This window comes from Monodelphis domestica, chromosome 6 (genome assembly GCF_027887165.1).
Source record: "Monodelphis domestica isolate mMonDom1 chromosome 6, mMonDom1.pri, whole genome shotgun sequence".
Lineage (NCBI taxonomy): Eukaryota > Metazoa > Chordata > Mammalia > Didelphimorphia > Didelphidae > Monodelphis > Monodelphis domestica.
In genome coordinates this window covers 293,617,347-293,639,386 of record NC_077232.1, presented here as the reverse complement: position 1 = coordinate 293,639,386, position 22,040 = coordinate 293,617,347, and the positions used below count along the sequence as shown (strand labels likewise).

The 22,040-nt window shown below is 37.1% G+C and overlaps 1 protein-coding gene across 1 annotated transcript in view; it reads left to right on the top strand.

Moving 5' to 3' along the window:
* SGCZ (sarcoglycan zeta) overlaps positions 1 to 22,040 on the top strand; it is a 613,518-nt gene that overhangs the window by 209,574 nt on the left and 381,904 nt on the right. Inside the window, exon 2 of the mRNA XM_001364245.4 lies at positions 5,343 to 5,408. The gene's annotated coding sequence lies outside the window, so the exon portion shown is untranslated. The remainder of the gene's footprint in view (positions 1 to 5,342; positions 5,409 to 22,040) is intronic.

Below are 22,040 nucleotides of genomic sequence, written 5' to 3'. Positions count from 1 at the left end.
GCGGGAAGTGTCTGAGGTCAGATTTGAACCTAGGACCTCCCATCTCTAGACCTGGCTCTCAATCCACTAAGTCACCCAGCTGCCCCCACCACTAGTCTTTTAGTTGATTTTCTGAGGTTTTTTAAGAATACTATAATATCATCTGCAAAGCAAAATTCGTCAAACTGATCCAGCTCTTACATGTCGACATGACAGGGGAAGTCCTATCTGGTGGAGAGACTTCTGATCGTTTCAACATCTCCAATGGCGTGAAACAAGGCTGTGTCCTCACTCCGGTACTATTCAACCTATTTTTCACCCAAGTATTACGACATGCTGTGATGGATCTAGACCTGGGCATCTACATCAAATACCAACTGGATGGCTCACTATTTGACCTTCGCCGCCTGACTGCAAAAACAGAGACAACAGAGAGACTCATCCTGGAAGCTCTCTTTGCAGATGACTGTGCTCTCATGGCCCACCAAGAAAATCATCTCCAAACCATTGTGGACAGGTTCTCTACCACAACAAAACTGTTTGGCCTGACTATCAGCCTCAGCAAAACAGAGGTGATGTTCCAACCTGCACCAGGGAGGCCAACAAACCAGTCGTGTATTACAATCGACGGCACTCAGCTTTCCAACATCAACACTTTCAAGTACCTGGGCAGCACCATCGCCAACGACGGGTCCCTAGACCATGAGATCAATGCCAGGATCCAAAAGGCCAGCCAGGCACTCGGGCAGCTGTGCTGCAAAGTCCTCCAACACAGTGGTGTAAGCACTGCGATGAAGCTCAAGGTGTACAACGCAGTGGTCCTCAGCTCGCTCCTGTATGGTTGTGAGACATGGACACTGTACCGGAAGCACATGAAACAGCTGGAGCAATTCCACCAACGCTCCCTCCGGTCAATCATGAGGATCCGGTCAATCATGAGGATCCGATGGCAGGACTGAATCACCAATCAGGAAGTCCTCGACAGAGCCAACTCCACCAGCATCGAAGTCCTGGTCCTCAAAACCCAGCTACGATGGTCTGAACACGTCATCCGCATGGACCCACAGCGAATACCAAGACAGGTATTCTATGGTGAACTGTCAGCTGGACTCAGGAAACAAGGCTGACCAAAGAAAAGATTCAAGGATCAGCTAAAGTTCAACTTGAAGTGGATTGGCATTACACCAAAGCAACTAGAACTCGCTGCCTCTGTCAGAAGCAGCTAGCGAACCCACATTCACCATGCCGCCACCATCTTTGAAGATGAGCAACGTCGATGTCTTGCCACTGCGCGTGAACGCCGACACCAGGCCACAACCACACCTCCCGTAACAACTGGCGTCCCATGCTCCATGTGCCACAAACTGTGCGCCTCAGCCTTCGGACTCGAAAGCCACATGAGGGTACACCGTAGATCAAATTGCACAAAGACAATCGTCATTCTCAATCACCGAGAGACTACCACTACTAATATCATCTGCAAAGAGTGATAGTTTAGTTTCCTTGATGCCTACTTTAATTCCTTCAGTTTCTTTTTCTTCTCTAATTTCTATTGCTAGCATTTTTTAGAACAATATTAAATAATAGAGATGTTAATGGGCATCCTTGCTTCACTCCTGATCTTATTGGGAAGGTTTCAAACTTGTCCCCATTGCTGATGATACTTGCTGATGGTTTAAAAAATATACTGTTTATTATTTTGATGAATGGCCCTTCTGTTCCTATACTTTCTAGTGTTTTCAGTGGAAATGGGTGTTGTGTTTTGTAAAAGGCTTTTTCTGCATCTATTCAGATAGTCATGTGACTTATGTTGGTTTGGTGTTTGATATGGTCAATTATGTGGATGGTTTTCCTAATATTAAACATCCTTGCATTCCTGGTATAAATCCCACCTGATCATAGTGAATAATCCTCATGATAACTTGTTGGAGTCTTTTTGCTTGTATTCTGTTTCACTCTGTCTCCTTGTTGGTTCTTTCATGTATTCATTTCATGGCAATATTTTAATCATTGGTCGGAGAGGATTATCATGGTAGCACAGATTACTCATAATAGCTAAGGATTACTCCGCCATCTTGGTTCCACCACTGGAATTAATCTTCCTATTCCTGTTAAGTCATTATTCTGAGATTTTTTTTCCCCTTCATTAGTTGTTTTCTGTTCATTCTTTTGCCTTAGAGTTCTCCCCCCCCTCTCCCCTTTCTTCAGTCCTCTATTCTGCTTTTCCTTTATTATCTTCCCCCTCTCTTATCCCCTTCCTTAATTCTCTTCAACACTAACCTCTAAACAGAATGTAATTCATTTAATTACTTATTCATACCTTATAGAGACAGAAGTTTTCAGTAGTAGATAGAGCACCATACTTGAAGCCATGAAGACTTGAATTTGCATCCTGCCTCAGTTATTTGTTCAATGCCAGCCTGGTTTCTTCAGTCTTGGTTTCTTCTTCTGCAAAATGTGGATCAAAATAAAATCCAGCTTTGTCAATTAATTAGGAAGAATGAAATGAGATAATCAAAGTAAAGGACTTTCCAAACTTAAAGGGACTATATAAGTGCTAATTATTATTAATAATAGGAGTTCTTACCTTTGCTTTGTTCGATGATTGCAAGCTAAATATTATGTTCTGTCTGATTTAGTTTTTGTTTTAATAAGAACGTGCCTGTCTTTTTAGAACATCTATTTTTTAGCCATTAGCGATTAAGTTCAGGCTTGCCATTCAGAGTTTCTGCTTTAGGTTTTTTTTTTTTCTTTGTGGAATATACCATTCTATTAGCTTTTGCAATTTCTCACTCATGAGAACTAATCCTATGTTATTCAAATTTCCTTTTCATCATATTTGAAGGTCTATTTTCTGACTGCCTGCACAATTTGTTATTTTCATTAAAATTATTGAATTTAACTACTACAGCATTGAAGTTTGACCATATTCTGGCCATAATGTGTACATCCTCTTGATTGATGCTTTGTTGTCTTATTCAGACTTTCTCAGCCATTTTCTTGTATTATTTCCTGTTTTCTATATTCATGGTTTCTTTTTTGTCATATTCTTCTGAGAGGCCTATAATTCTTGACTTATCATCTCTATTCTGTTCTGAAGGTCAATTGTTTTGACTTGTATTAAAATGATTTACTGTTGTGGCCTATTGCTTCTCTTTTGCCAAATTGTTCTCCATTTCTTTGTTGTTATTGTTCTAAATCTACTTATCTTTCCTCTAGCTTCTACTTTTTAGAGGCATTCTCCATTATTAATTCAAATTTTCTTATTCTAATTATTTATGTATATTTAATGGAGTACCATTTGAACAGCTTTAATTTCTGATCTACATTCATTCCTAATGTCACCTTTTTTAAATCTTATTTTGGTTTCATTCCTTCCTGGCATTTCTTGATACTAGCCTATAATTTCTAGGAAATTCACAGCATTTTATCTTTCATCATGAGTTCTGAATAATGTTTGAAGACCCACAAAGGATTATTCAATTTTCAGCCTTCATAATTCTTCCTCTATTCTCTTCCCTTTCCTTTATTCAATTGTCTGCTGCCACTTTCTATAGGGTCAGAATTTTATTTTATTTTTAAAGAACCACTACAGCCATCAGGGTCCCTACCTTCAGATGGAGCTTATAGACCAAAATATTTAAAAGGCCTTCACCTTTGCATGTGCTTATTATTGTCAGGGATGCAAGAAGGCCGGGGCGGGGGGGGAGGACAGTAGGGGAGACCCCTTTGCAAGAATATTCTCTGGTGATAATTCATATACGTTGTTTTTTTGCAAATAGATTCTTCTCTTGTGTATTTACATCTAATTACTATACATATGGCACATAATCTCTTTGGGGATAAAAAATCAGGTCAACAAAAATATCTTATCACTATGTACCAGTCACTGTGCTGAACACTGGGGATACAACAAAGAGCAAAAGCAGTCTAAAGGATTCAGTTCACAATTTTCCATTATCTCAAATGTTTCTCCATATCCCTTCTTCCAATTCTTTTTCACTCACAATGAAGAGTCACAATTCTTCATTGTCCTTTCTTAGGTTTTAGATACAGTGGTTTCTGAATTATTCTCTTCTAGAAGTGTTTTCTCCTATTCTAGCGGAGTAGAATGTAAGACCCCTGAGCTCGGGGGCTATTTTCTTCCTTTTTTTCTTTTTTTGTCTTTGTTTACCCAATGCCTAGGACTGTATCCTACATATACGTTGAGATTAATGGATGCTTTTTAATTGAATTAAATTGGAATTTCTTCATTCTACTAGGTTTTGTTTTGCTCATTCATTTCTTTAGTCTCTCTCATCTTCAGTCTCTTGTGAAGATTTTTCCTATTTCCTTTATTTGAGTGCCTGTTCTCTGTCTTTTTGGGGGGTATATTCCTGCTATTTTTGGTTGATGAGAGGGAGCTTGACTTATATCCAACCTCTCATGCAGCTGCCTTTGATCCTTGGAAATCTAGCAAGCTTTAGAAAGCAACAGAATATGCAGAATTCAGGCAGCTTGGTATTTGGGGTAAGTCTCTTGCAGGAGCTGCAGATGAGGCTTAGGCTGCTCCACACCAGGAGCTCTGTGGTTCCCTGAGTGAAAACACAGATATTACCTTGGATTAAACGATGTGTCTGTGTGTGTGTGTGTGTGTGTGTGTGTGAAATGAATCATGGATGATTGAAATGCTATAGTAACATGCATCAAATTAAAGGAAATTATATCCTGAGTTAAGACTACATGGAGATGTAATATTCATGAATGTGGAGAAAATAGGATTTTGTGATTCTATTAATAGCAATAGCTGGCATTTATGTAGCACTTTAAGATTTGGCAAACACATTACAAATATTATCTCATTTGATGCTCACAAGAACCCTGAGAGGTAGGTTCTATGATTATCTCTATTTTACTCATAAGGAGATTAAGGCAGACAAACCTTAGGTGATTTGCCTAGGATCACAAAGCTAATAAATGGCTTAGACTGGATTTGAACTCTGGATTTCCTCATTCTAGGTATACCTATGCACAGTCATTTTCCCTCGCCAATTTTGAAATGGAAGCACTTAAAAATTATAATTTATACCAAATATATACACACTTAAGTGAACCTTTAATTTCATGCAATGTGGAATTTCAGGAAAGATATATGGGTGACATTTTTCATTAATTAACCAAACCTTTGGGATCTGTTCCAGCTCTGATATTTCATATTCTATGTTTCTCTGAAGGGAACTCAAGGTTTTCTTTTGATCATTTAAAAATTATATTTCAGTGGAGGCATTAAAGACACAGTGTCTTTTAAGAGAAGGATTTTTAATCATTTGGATTTGAGAAAACTACCCCAACATGATGTTTATATATGTTTTTTTTTCTTTCAGATTTCTGTTCAGAGACATGTTCGTGGTCCACAAGCATTTGAAGTAAATCAACATTCAGGATAAGTGGTAAAAAACATGAATTTATTATAAATAGTGATATGAATCAGTCTACCCAGAGACACAGAGTCTTACTTTAATGATAGAATTAATTAGCTTTCCTAGTAGCCCTGGAATTAAGCTGGGACAGAGCCATGAAAAACATTACAGTTGTTGGTGAACCATGGTGGGAAATAATGTGCTGCATTAACTGTCCTCCTTTCCTTCTTATCTTTTCTAAGAAGAGAATTCTGCAGATGGTCATTTTTGCTTTACTTTGGGTAGATGAGAAATGTCATTAATGTCAATATGAGGAAAGAATGAATTCTGAAATGGTTTTAAAATAAAATATCATGAGTGAAAAGCTACAGTATTAAAAACAGAAAGTGGGAAATGTTTGCAATTCTTGTGTCTAGGGGTAAAGGAATTTTAGATACACAACTCCCCCCCTTTTTTTTTCACTAATCCCTAATTACTTCCAAAAATTGGTTGGTCAGATAAGCAGTTGCACCAAAATATATTATTAAGCTTTTCTTTCATCATCTCCTGATATTTGCTATTTCTAGCTTTTGTTATCTTTGTTTTCTGGCTTTACAGGGTACGGTACTATGATACAACCAAGGAGTCCTCTATTTAGCAAGCAGGTAGTTCAAGGTTTATTTATCAACTGCACAGCTGGAGATTCCTTCACTTTACAGAATAATGAATATCAAGCTGTCAAGGAAAATAACAGCAAAGTTAATCAATTAAAATAAGGAACTTTGTAGGGGATAGAAAGTTAAGGAGGTTTTAGTGAACAGTCAGCAGAGTAGAGAGGTCTTCAAAGACTGATTCAATGTTAATATCAAGATGTAGGTAGGAATCTCCTAGGAAATTGAAGAAGGAGAGAGGGTTTGGGTAAAGAAAAATACACCCACACCACACATACATACATAAACATTTCATCCACCTTGATAAAATAAGGATATTTGTAAGACGACTTACATGGGAGCCATTAGTAGATAAAGTCATTATTGTAAGATAGGGTCCCCCTCTTTCTGTCTTTAAAACAAAATTAACATTCTTTTTTTTTTAATTTAGAAATCCAAATTCTTTCCTTTCCTCGAGCAGTCTTTGAGAAGGCAAGCAATATAATAAGCTCTGGAAACTCGAAATTTTGCAAAACATTTCCATATTAGCTATGTTGCCAAAAATCAAGAAAAATGAAGTGAAAAATAATATGCTTTACTCTGCACTCAGTTTGTTTGTTTTTTCTCTGTGAGGTGGACAGTTTTTTTCTGTAATAAGTCCTTGGGAATTTTCTTGGCTCGTTACATTGAAAAGGGGTTGGGGGGGTAGGTAGCTAAGTCTTTCAGAGGAGATCATCAGTATAATATTACTATCACTGTTTACAATGTTCTCCTGGTTCTGCTCACTTCATTTTGCATCAATTCATATGAGACTTTTCAGGTTTTTCTGAACTCACCCATCTCATCATTTCTTATATCAAAATAGTAACTTATCATAATAATAAATCACAACTTATTAACCATTTCCCAATTGATGAGCATTCCCTTAAGTTCCAGTTCTTTGTCATGAGGATCAAAAGAAAGAGCAGTGATATAAAGTATCTGAAAAAAACAAGTTTGCCAACTTTGCAAGCATGTTTATGATAATGGATTTATTTGTCTTCAATGAAAAACATGTAAATTGTGTTCCTTACTATATCTAATTAAGAAAATATCTTTATGCCTTAGGCTAAATTATGATGAGCATGTATAAAATAAAGAATCAACTACAATAAATGGGAAAACAGGCATGGCAGATAGAAGTAAAGAATAATTTTCCTAATACAGATAGAAGCTTAGAGTTATTTTTATTTGCATTTCTCTTATTAGTAACTAAGAGCAATCTTTCATAAAATTGTAAATAACATTTTAGTATTCCTTTGAACATTTATCAGTTAGGAAATAGCTCTTGACTTGTTATATTTTTGTTGATTTCCTATATATATCTTTAATATCAGACCTTTATCAAAGAGTACTAATGTGTAGATTTTCCACCTGATTATTTTCCTTTTCAGAAGAAATATTTATTAAGCACTTAATAGGCCAAGTGTTTATGTGTTTCTTAGTTTGGGTGAGTGGCCTGACTTAGGGGAAGGGGTTGATACTGAGGTCCAAACAGCTTGTCCATGAAGGACATTGTCAAGGACATTGCTCAGCTTTGCTTTACACAAAGCATGATTAGATATTGTGAGCTATTAAAATGTAAACTCAAAAACAAAGCAAGAAACCAAAAATGAAGGCATAAAGGACATCAGTGGTTCCAGTAATGCATCAAGGGGCTGCTGGTTCAGTCCTTTATAGACTGGACTGGCACAGTGGCTCACATTTTCCCCCCAGCAAACTAATCACTCAGAAACATGCAAAACCAGCAGCCTAAAGAAAAGGATTCAAAAATGTATTGGGGGTTTTTTTGGTAACATTTTATATAAAACACAAAAATAGGTTGGTTTGTTTCATTCTTTCTCTTAAGAAGTGAGTATTTTTAGATAGAAATATATATATATATATATATATTTATATGCTTCTCTATTTTCTTAAAAAGAACAGGGGACATTTGACAACATTTCAGGAGACCCCACACACTCCAACCAGCCATCCTGGTGCTGGGAATTAAAAACAAGCAAGACATCAAGTATCTTGCATTAAGAAGGCTATTTTCTAATAGGGAAAGATAATAAATAAAATAGTGCTATAAGGGAGAGGGAGGGCATTAAGAAGAAATGTTTTACCATGTTGTGGATTAGAAAGGAAGAGGAATAGAGTGGAAGCTTTGAGTCCTGATTAGATAAGGCAAAAGCTGACCTATCAGGGCAGAGGGACATAGTTATTGAATCTGTTTTACTAGTGGAAAGGAATAGGAAGTGATGATCTGAGGAAAAAAGTATCATTGGAATGTGCCAGGGAACTGCTAGCTGAACTGATTTCATTCATGAAAAAACTATCAAATTTCATATAACTGACCTTATCTATCTTAGCTTTAATGATCACTTCTATACATTGCTTGATTATAAATTTATCTTTAAGTAAGAGTTGTGAATGGTACCTGATGTTTTCATCTTTTCAAAAAATGGTTTGATTTTTAATATTCAGGCATCATATTAGTTTTGAGTATATTGTATTACATATTACATGATGTTGGGCTAAACTTCATTTCTATCTAATTGATTTCCATTCCCCTTACCATGCCTGTCTAAAGGGAGTTTCTTTACTAAATAACTTATCTTCTTGCTTTTATTGATCACTATATTATTGACTTCAATTAATTCTAGCTCTTATTTATCTGGTATAGCTCACTGATCTGCTTTTCTATTTTTTTTAATCAATCCCACATCATTTTGGTGATTACTCCTTTATCATGTAACTTGAGATGTAGAAATGCTATTCCCCATCATTTACTTTCTTTTTCACTTTTTTCTCTTGACATTCTAAGTCTTTTGTTCCTCAAAATGAATTTTGTTATTGTTTTGTCTAGCTCTCTAAAATATGGCTATAAAAATAAATTTTAAAAATATGCCTATAATACCTTTATTGACATAGCACTAAAATCTCTAACAATTTACATAGAATAATTTTCAACTATTTTTTTGTAGTGTTACAAAATATTTTATAATTATGTTTATGTTAGTCTAGGCTTTGTCTTAGATTTATTTCAAAATATTTCATGTAATTGGTTATTCTGAATTGAATTTTGCTTTACATTTTTTTCTTGAATTTTGTGATTGCTATTGAAAATGTTACCATGGTGTGCTGCCCATTTCTTGAAGCTTTTTATTACTTCAATTATTTTCTTTGTTTATTCTCTGTGGTTTTCATATTTATTATATTATTTTTTATTATTAAGAAAGTTATTAAGAAAGGTAAGAGTATGTCTTCTGACCTGGTGTTTATGTCATGTACTTATTTCTCTTCTCTTATTGATAGCACAAATATTTCTTTTGTATTACTTTGTTTTTTTCAATTACATGTATATATTTTTAACATTTTTTTTAATTTTTGAGTTCTAAACTCTCTTGCTCCTTCTCTCCCACTGAAAAATAAGCAATTTGATATATATTCTACATGTGTAGTCAAGCAAAATATATTTCCATATTAGTAATTTTTAATAACAAACATTTCTAGAATTATGTCAAAAATCAATAAGAAAAGGTAATGTTCTTATTTTGTTTGTGAATACATCAAGAAGTTTTATAGACTTTCACCGTAGAAAGTAATGCTAGTTTTTAATTTCAGCTATGTACTTTTTAATTGCCTTTTTAAAATAACCCTTACTATTTTTATGCTTTATATGGCTTTGCCATGAATGACTATTCTAAGTTCCTAAAGTTTTCCTGCATCTATCGATATAATTACATGGTTCAGAGTATTTTTATTTTATTTTTTTTATTTTATAGTATTTTATTTGATCATTTCCATGCATTATTCATTGAAGACGAAGATCATTTTCTTTTCCTCTCCCCCACCCACCATAGCCGACGTGTGATTCCACTGGGTATCACATGTGTTCTTGATTCGAACCCATTGCCATGTTGTTAATATTTGCATTAGAGTGTTCGTTTAGAGTCTCTCCTCTGACCTGTCCCCTCAACCACTGTGCTCAGGCAGTTTCTTTTCCTCAGTGTTTCTACTCCCACAGTTTGTCCTCTGCTTATGAATAGTGTTTTTTCTCCTAGATCCCTGCAGATTGTTCAGGGACATTACACCGCCACTAATGGAGAAGTCCATTAAGTTCGATTATACCACAGTGTATCAGTCTCTGTGTACAATGTTCTCCTGGTTCTGCTCCTCTCGCTCTGCATCACTTCCTGGAGGTCATTCCAGTCTCCATGGAATTCCTCCACTTTATTATTCCTTTGAGCACAATAGTATTCCATCGCCAACATATACCACAATTTGTTCAGCCATTCCCCAATTGATGGGCATCCCCTCGTTTTCCAGTTTTTGGCCACCACAAAGAGTGCAGCTATGAACATTCTTGTACAAGTCTTTTTCTCCATTATTTCTTTGGGGGTACAGACCCAGCAGTGCTATGGCTGGATCAAAGGGCAGACAGTCTTTTATCACCCTTTGGGCATAGTTCCAAATTGCCCTCAAGAATGGTTGGATCAGTTCACAACTCCACCAGCAATGAATTAATGTCCCTACTTTGCCACATCCCCTCCAGCATTCATTACTTTCCATAGCTGTCATGTTAGCCAATCTGCTAGGTGTGAGGTGATACCTCAGAGTTGTTTTGATTTGCATCTCTCTGATTATAAGAGATGTGGAGCACTTCTTCATGTGCTTATTAATAGTTTTGATTTCTTTATCTGAAAACTATCCATGTCCCTTGCCCATTTATCAATTGGAGAATCGCTTGGTTTTTTTGTACAATTGATTTAGCTCTTTATAAATTTGAGTAATTAAACCTTTGTCAGAGGTTTTTATGAAGATTTTTTCCCAATTTGTTGTTTTCCTTCTGATTTTAGTTACATTGGTTTTGTTTGTACAAAAGCTTTTAAATTTGATGCAGTCGAAATTATGTATTTTACATTTTGTGATTCTTTCTATGTCTTGCTTGGTTTTAAAGTCTTTCCCCTCCCAAAGGTCTGACGTATATTTTTCTGTGTTTACCCAATTTACTTATGGTTTCCTTCTTTATGTTTAAGTCACTCACCCATTTTAAATTTATCTTGGTATAGGGTGTGAGGTGTTGATCAATTCCTAATCTCTCCCACACTGTCTTCCAATTTTCCCAGCAGTTTTTATCGAACAGTGGATTTTTGTCCCAAAAGCTGGGATCTTTGGGTTTATCGTATACTGTCTTGCTGAGGTCGCTTGCCCCCAGTCTATTCCACTGATCCTCCTTTCTGTCTCTTAGCCAGTACCAAATTGTTTTGATGACTGCTGCTTTGTAATATAGTTTGAGGTCTGGGACTGTAAGGCCCCCTCATTTGTGTTTTTTTTTCATTATTTACCTGAATATCCTTGATCTTTTGTTATTCCAAATGAACTTTGTTATGGTTTTTTCTAAATCAGTAAAGAAATTTTTTTGGGAGTTCCATGGGTATGGCACTAAATAGATAGATGAGTTTGGGTAGGATGGTCATTTTTATTATATTGGTTCATCCTGTCCATGAGCAATTAATGTTTTTCCAATTGCTCATGTCTAGTTTTAGTTTTGTGGCGAGTGTTTTGTAGTTGTGTTCACATAGTTCCTGTGTTTGTCTCAGGAGATAGATTCCTAGGTATTTTATTTTGTCTAAGGTGATTTTGAATGGAATTTCTCTTTCTAGTTTTTGCTGCTGAGCTGTGTTGGAATTATATAGAAATGCTGATGACTTATGTGGGTGTATTTTGTATCCTGCAACTTTGCCAAAGTTGTTGATTATTTCAATTAGCTTTTTGGTTGAATCTCTAGGATTCTTTAAGTAGACCATCATGTCATCTGCAAAGAGCGATAACTTGGTCTCCTCCTTGCCTATTTTGATGCCTTCAATTTCTTTTTCTTCTCTAATTGCTGCTGCTAGTGTTTCTAGTACAATGTCAAATAGTAGAGGTGATAATGGGCATCCTTGTTTCACTGCTGATCTTATTGGGAATGTATCTAGTTTATCCCCATTGCAGATGATATTAGCTGATGGTTTTAGATATATACTGTTTATTATTTTTAGGAACGACCCTTCTATTCCTACGCTTTCTAGTGTTTTTAATAGGAATGGGTGTTGTATTTTATCAAAGGCTTTTTCTGCGTCTATTGAGATAATCATGTGATTCTTGTTGGTTTGCTTGTTGATGTGGTCAATTATGTGGATGGTTTTCCTAATATTGAACCAACCCTGCATCCCTGGTATAAATCCTACTTGATCATGGTGGATGATCCTTCTGATCACTTGCTGGAGTCTTTTTGCTAGTATCCTATTTAAGATTTTTGCATCTATATTCATTAGGGAGATTGGTCTATAGTTTTCTTTCTCTGTTTTTGACCTGCCTGGCTTTGGAATCAGTACCATATTTGTGTCATGAAAGGAGTTTGGTAGAACTCCCTCTTTGCTTATTATGTCAAATAGTTTGTATAGTATTGGGATTAACTGTTCTCTGAATGTTTGATAGAATTCACTGGTGAATCCATCAGGCCCTGGGGATTTTTTCTTAGGAAGTTCTTTGATGGCCTGTTGGATTTCATTTTCTGATATGGGATTATTTAAGAATTCTATTCTTCTTCTGTTAGTCTAGGCAGTTTGTATTTTTGTATATATTCATCCATATCACCTAAATTGGTGTATTTATTGCCATATAATTGGGCAAAGTAATTTTTAATGATTGCCTTAATTTCCTCTTCATCAGAGGTGATGTCCCCCTTTTCATCTGTGATGCTGTTAATTTGCTTTTCTTCCTTCCTTTTTTTAATTAGATTGACCAGTACTTTGTCTATTTTGTTTGTTTTTTCAAAGTACCAGCTTCTTGTCTTATTTATTATTGTCTGGTTCTTAAAGATTGGATTTCATCTTTGGCTTTTTGGTCGTCTTTTTCCTTCTGGTGTGATTTTCTTTGAAGATTGTCTTTCATCCTCTTTACCTCATCTTTCATCTCCTTTGCCTCATTTTCCAGCTGGGTGATTTTGGCTTTCAAGACACTATTTTCTTGTTTTAGTTCAAGTGCCTCTGTTTCCAGATGACTTATCTTAATTTTTAAGTTCTTTTCCCAATTGTCTTCAGCCTCTCTTAGTTGTGTTTTGAGTTATTCCACAGCCTGTATCCAATTTGCTGGGATTTTTGGTTTATCATTTGCTGATCTCTCCCCCTCTGTTCCATTTGCTAAGTAGTAGCTGTCTATTGTAGTTTCTTTCTTCTGTTTCTGTTGTTTGTTCAAATTCACCCCTTCTTTCCTCCCCGTATTTGTCTGTGCTCTTGTTCCTCTCATTTTTTTGTTTTTTGGGGACTTCTATCAGTCTCCCTTCTTGGAGCTTTAACAGAAGATCTCTTGGTGTAATCTCTGGGGGAGAGTTGTTGGGGGTTTGAGCTTTCCTGTCCTCTGGAGGCTTTTGATTGGCTTAACGTCCAGCAGTCAATGAGGATGGATGGGGAGCCTGGGCTTCCCTGCGTTCTGAAGACTTTTGATGGGATTGAGTTCAGCTTAGTTGGGCTGGGTTTACTCTGAGTTTTAAACTTCCTGGAAGGCTGGAGCAAATATGGAGGATCTCCAAAGCTCTGGCTAGGCTGCCAGGTCTATGCTCCTTCTAGGCTGCCATCTTGACTTCGCCTCTAGGTTTCTGTTTTTTCAGAAAACCCTGCTCTCTAAGGGGGGAGGTGCATGGCCTCCCTGGGCTCTGAGGGCTCCTGATGGGATTAGGTTCAGCTGGTTTTTTCAGAAGACCCTGCTCTCTAAGGGGGGGAGGGGGTCTTGGCTTGCCTGGGCTCTGAGGATTCCTGATGGGAATAGGTTCACCTGGTTTGGACCGAATGAGCCCTGAAGCAAAAAACCTTCTCCTCCACAATCTGTGTTGAATGCCTGGAGACTGGCCCGGGTTGTTTTCAAGGTAAGCCCTTCACCAGCACTGAGGTTTTTGTTCTTTCAGAAGCTCTGAGGGCTCCTGATGGGATTAGGTTCAGGTGGTGTGGGCCGAATGATCCCACAAAAAAGGAAGAAAAAAAAAACACAACCTCCTCCTCCACAGTCTGTGTTGAATGCCCAGAGACTGGCCCGGGTTCCTTTCAAGGTAGGCTCTTCGGAGCAACCCCTTTGCCAGCCCTGAGTTTTCTGTCCTTTCAGTAGCTCTGAGGGCTCCTGATGGGATTGGATTCAGCTGATGCCCTAAAGCTGGGACCTCCCTTGAGACTCAGATGGAAGGACCAAGCCAGGGGGCTACCAGCTTTCCCCTTCTCTCTATGTTTCCCTGCCGTCTGTGTTGGGAGCCCCAGAGACTGGCTCAGGTTGCTTTCAAGGTGAGTCCTCAGAGCCCTGAGATTCCCACTGCTGCCATGGGCTCAGCACTCTGGGTTGGGGTGGGTGGGTCCTGGGACCTTCCTTCTGCCTACCCCTTAGATCCAAGTGATCTAGGGTTCTGGCTTTTGGGGTGCGGTACCTTTTGATCCAGGTCCAGGAGGAGGGTTCCCCGGGTCTATCCTGTTGTTCAGCTTGAATTTCGGTGTCCTAGGAGCACTTTGTTTGCGATCGGTAAGGAAGGGTTTCCGAGGTCTGAACTTTCGCTGCTTCTACGCCGCCATCATGACCGGAAGTCCCAAAAACCAGAGTATTTTTATTTTGAATATGATTAATAATATTGTTTTCCTAATGTCAAATCTTCCTTGAATTCCTGGGAAAAAATTCAGTTCATTTGTAGGAGCTTTTTTGGTTATAGTGCTATAATCTTTTGCCAGGATTTTATTTTAAATAGATACATTCATATTCATTAGCATTTTATCCATTGTTCTAATATCATTTTATCATATTCCCTATTTTAAAATTTAGAACTACATTTTTTCTGAAAAAAAGTTTAAAATAGTAGGGTTTTTTTTTAATTTTTGAGAGTAAATTGTATGAAATAAGCATTAGTTTCTCCTCACGTATTTGATTTTAAAAATAACCCACAAATATCTGGACTGGTGCTCCTACTTCATCTTATATTGGCAATTTATCACTTGCTTAATTAAATTTTCAGAGATCTTGATTTCATATTCTGCCAATTTGAGTATTTGTACATTTTAGGTAATGCATTTCTCTTAAATCTCAATTTATAATTATTTATAAGAAGCCTGGGAGTTTGATTTCTTTTAAAAACTTTTAATTTTTCCAGATTATATGTTGATACAATTTTTAATATTCATTTTCTGACATTTTTGTAAATCAATATTTTCTCCTTCCCTCCCAGGCTACCATCCTCCCCAAGAAGGCAGGAAATATGATATAACATACATATATAATCATTTAATACAGATTTCCTTGCTCATTACATTATAAAACAAGACACAAATTGCTTACACTAAGTACCCTCAACTGCCCCCTTGCAGGTCTCAAGTAACGATCCCAGTATCCTGTGAGCTTTGAGATTTGTATTTACCCTTTTGTCTATTCCTAATCAAATTTTCAAGAATTCTTCCTTCATGGTTTTTGGGTGAGTTGTTTAGAGATGGTTTTCCATTTCCATTTTTAGTTTAGATTTTATTCTCTCTCTGTTTTACATTATATGGCCAATCTATTCAATCTCCCTTGCTCTTTTTTATTGATATCACTGTTTGAGGGTATAATTTCCCTGTAACTACCTTTAGGAATTTCTCCCCATCTTCCATATTTTGCAGTTATTCTTAAAAGTTTTAAGTCATGACCAGAGCAATGTCAGGTGGAAGCACTGGTATATGCTGTGGAGAGAGAAGTGACCCTGTCCAAAACTTGTGTCTGAGCCCAACTCAACTAACCAGTCAATAAGTATTTAAGCCCTTGCTCTATGCCAGGCTCTGTAGTGGTATTGCTCAGTCATTTTTTCAGTCATGTCTGACTCTTCGTGACCTGATTTAGGGTCCTGGAAACTGGAGTAGCTGGAGAGAAACATTGTGGTGCAGCAGATAAGAGTGGTGTATTGGCATGGAATCTAGGGTTTCCTCTGGACACCCCAAACTCCAGAAGTGTCCCAGGTCTAAAAGAATGTGGGAAATTCCTTTTCTTCCCTGCATCCTTGAAGTGCTGAGGAAAAGGTTACCATGAGCATCAGAGACTCATGATAAGGAAAGATCCCTGAGAGAAACATTCCCCTTGGATTTTCCTCTAGATCTTTGATGAACACAGATATGCACCTCCCTGTTCTACTCTGATAAGCACTGGGTTATATCTAAGACATTTAAATGTCCCTTGAACTATTTGGGTCACCCCTTGTGTCTTCCAGAAACAAAACATCACTCCATCCCTGGTTAAGTGGTAAAAATCACCCCACTTCTGATTACATGGTAACATCATCTCATCTCCTCATCTCAGGTCATGTAACCACTGTTGTCTGAAGGGTATAAGAAGCCCAGATCCCATCTTCTCTAGGAGGCAGTGTCTACTCCTGTACCTGTCTCCTTTCAACTTGCATTTAATTTAATAAACCACTTTTTGTTTTTAAGATGTATTAGAGCCTGTCATTCCTAATGAAGGTAGCTATCCTGACCCAGGATTTTACTTCCACACTCTCCCACAACAGTACTTGCAGTCTGACTGTCATTCAAATCCCCCTTTTTTACTAAATAATTAAATCTTGATTAGATACTCAGTCTCTATGCATCTTGATTTCCTCAATCCATAAAAGCAAGAAGTTGGTCTTCATCTAAGATTCTTAATGACTTTTGTGTTGTAGTCCCCTTTGTAATGCAAAGATACTTGTGTAGTTTACCATTTCATTCTCCAGTTCGTTTGCAGGTGAGGAAACTAAGGCAAAGTGGGTTAAGTGACTTGCTCAGGGTCCCACAGCTACTAAATGTCTGAGGGTAGATTTGAACTCATGAAGAAGAGTCTTCCTGACTCTAAATCTTGTATTCTATTCACTGTGCCACTTAGCTCTTATTTGATTTAGTTAGGTCATTTTCCAATGGTATTAGGAGAGAAATTATTTTCTTCTTACAGAAAAAAATAAGTTAAATTAACCAAAAATTTTAAAGTTATGATTGAACACTGGATTGATCCTCATTTCTTTTAATAATGTTTTCTTTTCATTATTCTGTTCATTGTATGACTTTGCCCAGTGCTTTGTCATGACATCAGTTCATGTTACCTTCCAAATTTCTCTGCATTCCTAATATCCATCATTCTTATGGGTCAAAAATATTTCACATATTTACATAATTAGTTAAGTAATTACTCAATTGATGAGCATCCCCTTTTTTTACTACTACAAAAATGTGGCTAAAATATTTTGGTATATGTGTGGAACTATAAACACTAAGTTCTATTACTTAAGAAATGATATTATGGAAGCATTATAATACGAAGTCCCTGATCTTGTGCAAATCAAAGACCAAATTAATCTTCCATGAATTGAAGAGAATCCATTTCTTACAGAGAGTTGAAAGAAACAATTTCTAAAAATCCTTAAAAGTTAATGAATTGTCTGGTTTCTGGAAAATATTTTTCCATGTTTACCTGCAATCACATCATTATAAGTCAATTTGGCAAGACAAACACACAAAAATAGCTGCCACCAATGATATCATCCATCTATCTTTGGTTTATCTTGCTGTGGAATTCTTTGCTTTGGTATAGCAATGAAATGTGAATGATCTGCATGGGCCAGAGAAAATTCCAAATTGCTTGGGAGAACCTTTCTGATTTAAATCTCCCTACAAGGAGAAATGCTTGCTGGAATTAATTGTTTTTATGTGACTATGACTATGCTGAAAGCTGTTTTCTGCCTTGGAATATATGCCTGATAATTAAATTGTTAGGTTGAAGGACATGCCTAATACTTGGCTAATAGAATGCCAAAACATTTTTTGAAATAATTCTATCAATTCATAGTTCCAACAACAACCACAACTAACACATTTCTGGTGCTTTAAAGTTTTCAAAGTGTTATACAATTATTATTTCATTTGATCCTCACGACAACCTTGAGAGATAAGTGCTATTATTCTCTATATTTACAGATGAGGAAACTATGGCAGAGAGGGCTGTGGTGACTTGCTATGGGTTATATAGCTAGAGAGTATTTGAGGCTTTATTTGATCTCCGGTCTTTCTGACTCCAGGTCACAGCAACACAATCTAGCAGCCCTTAGGATGTCTATCTTCCTACAGCCCTCCCAAATTTACAATTTTGATAGGTATCAGGTAAAACCTCAGAGTTAATTTCATGCTCATTTCTCTTAGTTTGATATTCAGAGCCTTCCTTTATGCATTTATTATTTGAATTGGTCCTTTTTAAAACAACCTGTTCATCTGGATCGACCTCCAGGAATTGATGCAGAGTGAAAGTATCAGAACCAGGAGAACACTGTACACAGAAACTGATACACTGTGGCACAATCGAACGTAATGGACTTCTCTACTAGCAGCAATGCAATAATCCAGAATAAGTCTGAGGAATTTATGAGAAAGAACACTATCCACATCCAGAGAAAGAACTGAGGGAGTAGAAACACCAAAGAAAAACAACTGCTTGATCACATGAGTCGATGGAGATATGATTGGGGATGTAGACTCTAAATGATCACCCTAGTGCAAATATTAATAATATGGAAATAGGTCTTGATCAATAATACATGTAAAACCCAGTGGAATTGCTCATTGGCTACAGGAGGGGAGAGGGAGGAAGGGAGGGAAAGAACATGAATCATGTAACCATGGAAAAATATTCTAAATTAATTAATTAAATAAATAAACTTAAATTCTTAAAAAAAAAACCTGTTCATATTCTTTATTTTCTAGGCAATGCTTTGTGCTCTTTTATATTCCTACTGTTATTCAGTCCTGCCATGTCTGACTTTCCATGACCCCATTTGGGATTTTCTTGGTAAACATACTAGAGTGGTATGCCATTTCCTTTTCCAGCTCATTTTAGAGATGAGTCAAATTGAGGTAAAGAGGCCAAATGACTTGCTCAGGATCAGACTGCTAATAAGTATCTGTCAACTTGAAATCTGAAGACCCCAATTCTGCCAATCCCCTGATAACTCACTCCAAGGGATGTCCCAGACTCACCCATTTCAGACTGAAGAGTAGAACTTAATGTACTTGATCCCAGCTTAGTTGGGGCTAGCCAACCTAATCAAATGTTAAATGCCCTTTTTGTCGTAGAAGTTTCCCCCATTGTATCAGAGATCCTTCCCAAGAAGAACCATAGATCATTCCTTGTTACTCCTGTTCTTTCCCAAGGCTGCATGAAACCTGTCTTTGGGAGTTTGACATCCTGAGTTCCCCAGAGGGTATAAAACATCCCTGGGTTCTATTGTTCTTTGGAGAATCATCTCAAGTGATGTAGTCTCCTAGAGATACTGTCCCCAGAGCCCCAGGGTTTTGACTCTGTGTAGTATTTTGACTCTGTGATAGAGGCTGATTATATTGGACCTATCTCTTTCCTGATTAAAGACTTGATTTTTCTGACTACTTTAGTAGTTCTGTGGTTTTCCAAGTTAATATATATGAAGCCAGATGTGAACTCAGGAACTTCCTAACTCCGGGTCTGGTACTCTATCCATTGCACCACCTAGTTGCTATATTACCATAGATTCCTCCTAAATCAGAACTGTAACCCTGTTCAAACACATTTTTTTAAAACCCTTACCTTCCACATTAGAAACAATACTATGTATTGGTTCCAAGCCAGAAGAGTAGTAAGGGCTAGGCAAATGGAGGTTAAGTGACTTGCCCAGGGTAACAGAGTTAGGAAGTGTCTGAGGTCACATTTGAACCCAAGACCTCCTGTCTCTAGGTGAGGCTCTCAATACATTGAGCTATCCAGCTGCCCCCTTAGACACTTTTGTTTTGAAATTCTTTCCCTCTGTTCCCAATCATTTTTTATAGTTTTTTAATAGTTTTTAATAGTTTTTTATAGTTTTTTATAGTTTTATTTTTTTATAGTTTTAATTCTCTCTGCTTTGGTTTTGTTTATGTAAAAGCTTTTAAAATTTATGTAATAAAATAGGCTCTTTAATCTTTCAAGATCATCTCTATCCCTTGTTCAATTTATTTCACAACATACACAAGGCACCCACTAAATGCCAAGTACCAGCTGGTCACTTGAGATCCAAGGACACAAACCAAACAGTCCTTGTATGAAAATAACTCCTATGGGGGTAGGAGGAGTAAGGGAACCAACATGCACGCAGTCTTTGGAATTCAAATTCTATGCAAAGTGGTATGGCAAAAGTATTTGAGGAAATGCATAAGAAAATTGGGTGATTGGAAATAATTTCTAAAGAAAGAAGTGGTTTCACGGACTGAGGAGGGAGTACATTCTAGGCATGAAGAAAAGCACACAGACAGAAGGTGGAGAAGCATATGCGGATAATATATGTAGGCTCATTTACCTGGAAGGGAGAGGACAGGTAGGATGGTAATGTATAAGCTTGGAAAGCTCAGACAATCTGTTAAATAGTATTTGTTAAGAGTTTAGTATGGGCCACACACTCTGCCAAGCATGGGAAATACAAAGATAAACAGAAGAGAGAAAGACAGACAGACAGACAGAAAGAGAGCAGATAAATTGGGAGTAACCTCAGAAGAAAGGTGTTAAGTTTAGGGGCTAAAAATAACTTCTTGCAGAAATTAGTACTTTGAAAGAATCCAGAAAAGGTAGAAAGGAGTCAGTTTATGAAGGACTTTTTTTAAAAGTCAAAGGATTTTAAAACAAGTCAGCAAGAGGAAAGACTGGGAGGGGTTCTAAATGCCAAAGAAGAGAAGTAGGAATTTCATGCCTTTAGAAGAGAGGAGTCTCTGAAATATCCTGATCAGGGAAATGACAATTATCAGATAGCCAATTTAAGAAAATCACTTTGGCAGCTTTGTGGAGGATGGATCTTAGTGGAAAGAGACCCAAGGAAAGGAAACCAATTGGGAAATTGTTGCAGTCACTGGGTGAGAGAGGGGTGGTGAGGGGCAGAGCTAGCTGATGCTCTGTAATTGGGGAGACGATGATGGAAGTGAACAATACTTTATCAATAGAATGAGAAAGACTTGGCAACTGATCAGATAGGAGGTGAGGGAGAGGGAAAGGTTGAGGATCACACATAAAGTGTGCATTTGTTCCCTTGAAGAATGGCAGTACCCTAAACAGAAATAGAGAATTTAGGGAAAGGGGAGGGCTAGGGGAAGGGGAGAGATCATGCCCTCTCTTTTAGAGAGTTTTGGCTAAAAGTTCTTCCCTTAAGTTCTCAACTGTTTTGTGATGTGCTCTTTGATCTTATTAAGGTATTCTTATTAGTTCCCCCCCCCCACATGCTCTGAAACTGTGTTCCCATTTATTGAAGTAAAATTGCCCTTTTTATAGATGCTGTCATAAAAATTGAGCTCATCTGGGCTTTGTCTCTTTTTCCTTTCTCATTCCTTGGATTAAGCCTTTTAAGATACTGTATGAAGTTCCACATCTGAGAGGAGGCTTAATTGTTGTTCCTCTTTCTTAAACAGTAGGTGTTCTGCAAAATTAACCCATAGGCACAGCTTTCCTAAATCAGCAGAATTTTCTAATGTTACTCCTTTCTTTTACAGGTAGACCATTGTTGTCCACATGCCAGCTAATCAAAAATCAGATAGTACAGGCCAAATGTAAACTCAATTCAGAGCTAAGAGAAATTCTTATTTTTATCTTGGATGAGAGAAGAACATACAGAAGTACCACAGGAGTTTCTGCTAGCATACTGGGGTCTCTTATTCAACCCACAATACACAGGGAAGTTGTGACTTCTTCCCTTGGGGTTCAAGGGATAACCATGAGGGATTGTGGCTTCTGATATTCTCATTCACAAATCCCCATGTGGTATGTTATTCCCCACCCACTCCAATTTTGATCAGAATATTTGTTGAGCTTTTTTTTTAAGGGTATTTACCAAAGAATGAGGAAAGTTATTTTAATAGTGTATCATTTGTTTTTTAATATAAATCTGTGGCATTGAATTTTCTGACTGAACTCAAAAGAACTTTTTGTGGCAGTTCTAGAGATGTTCCTATATTTCTTG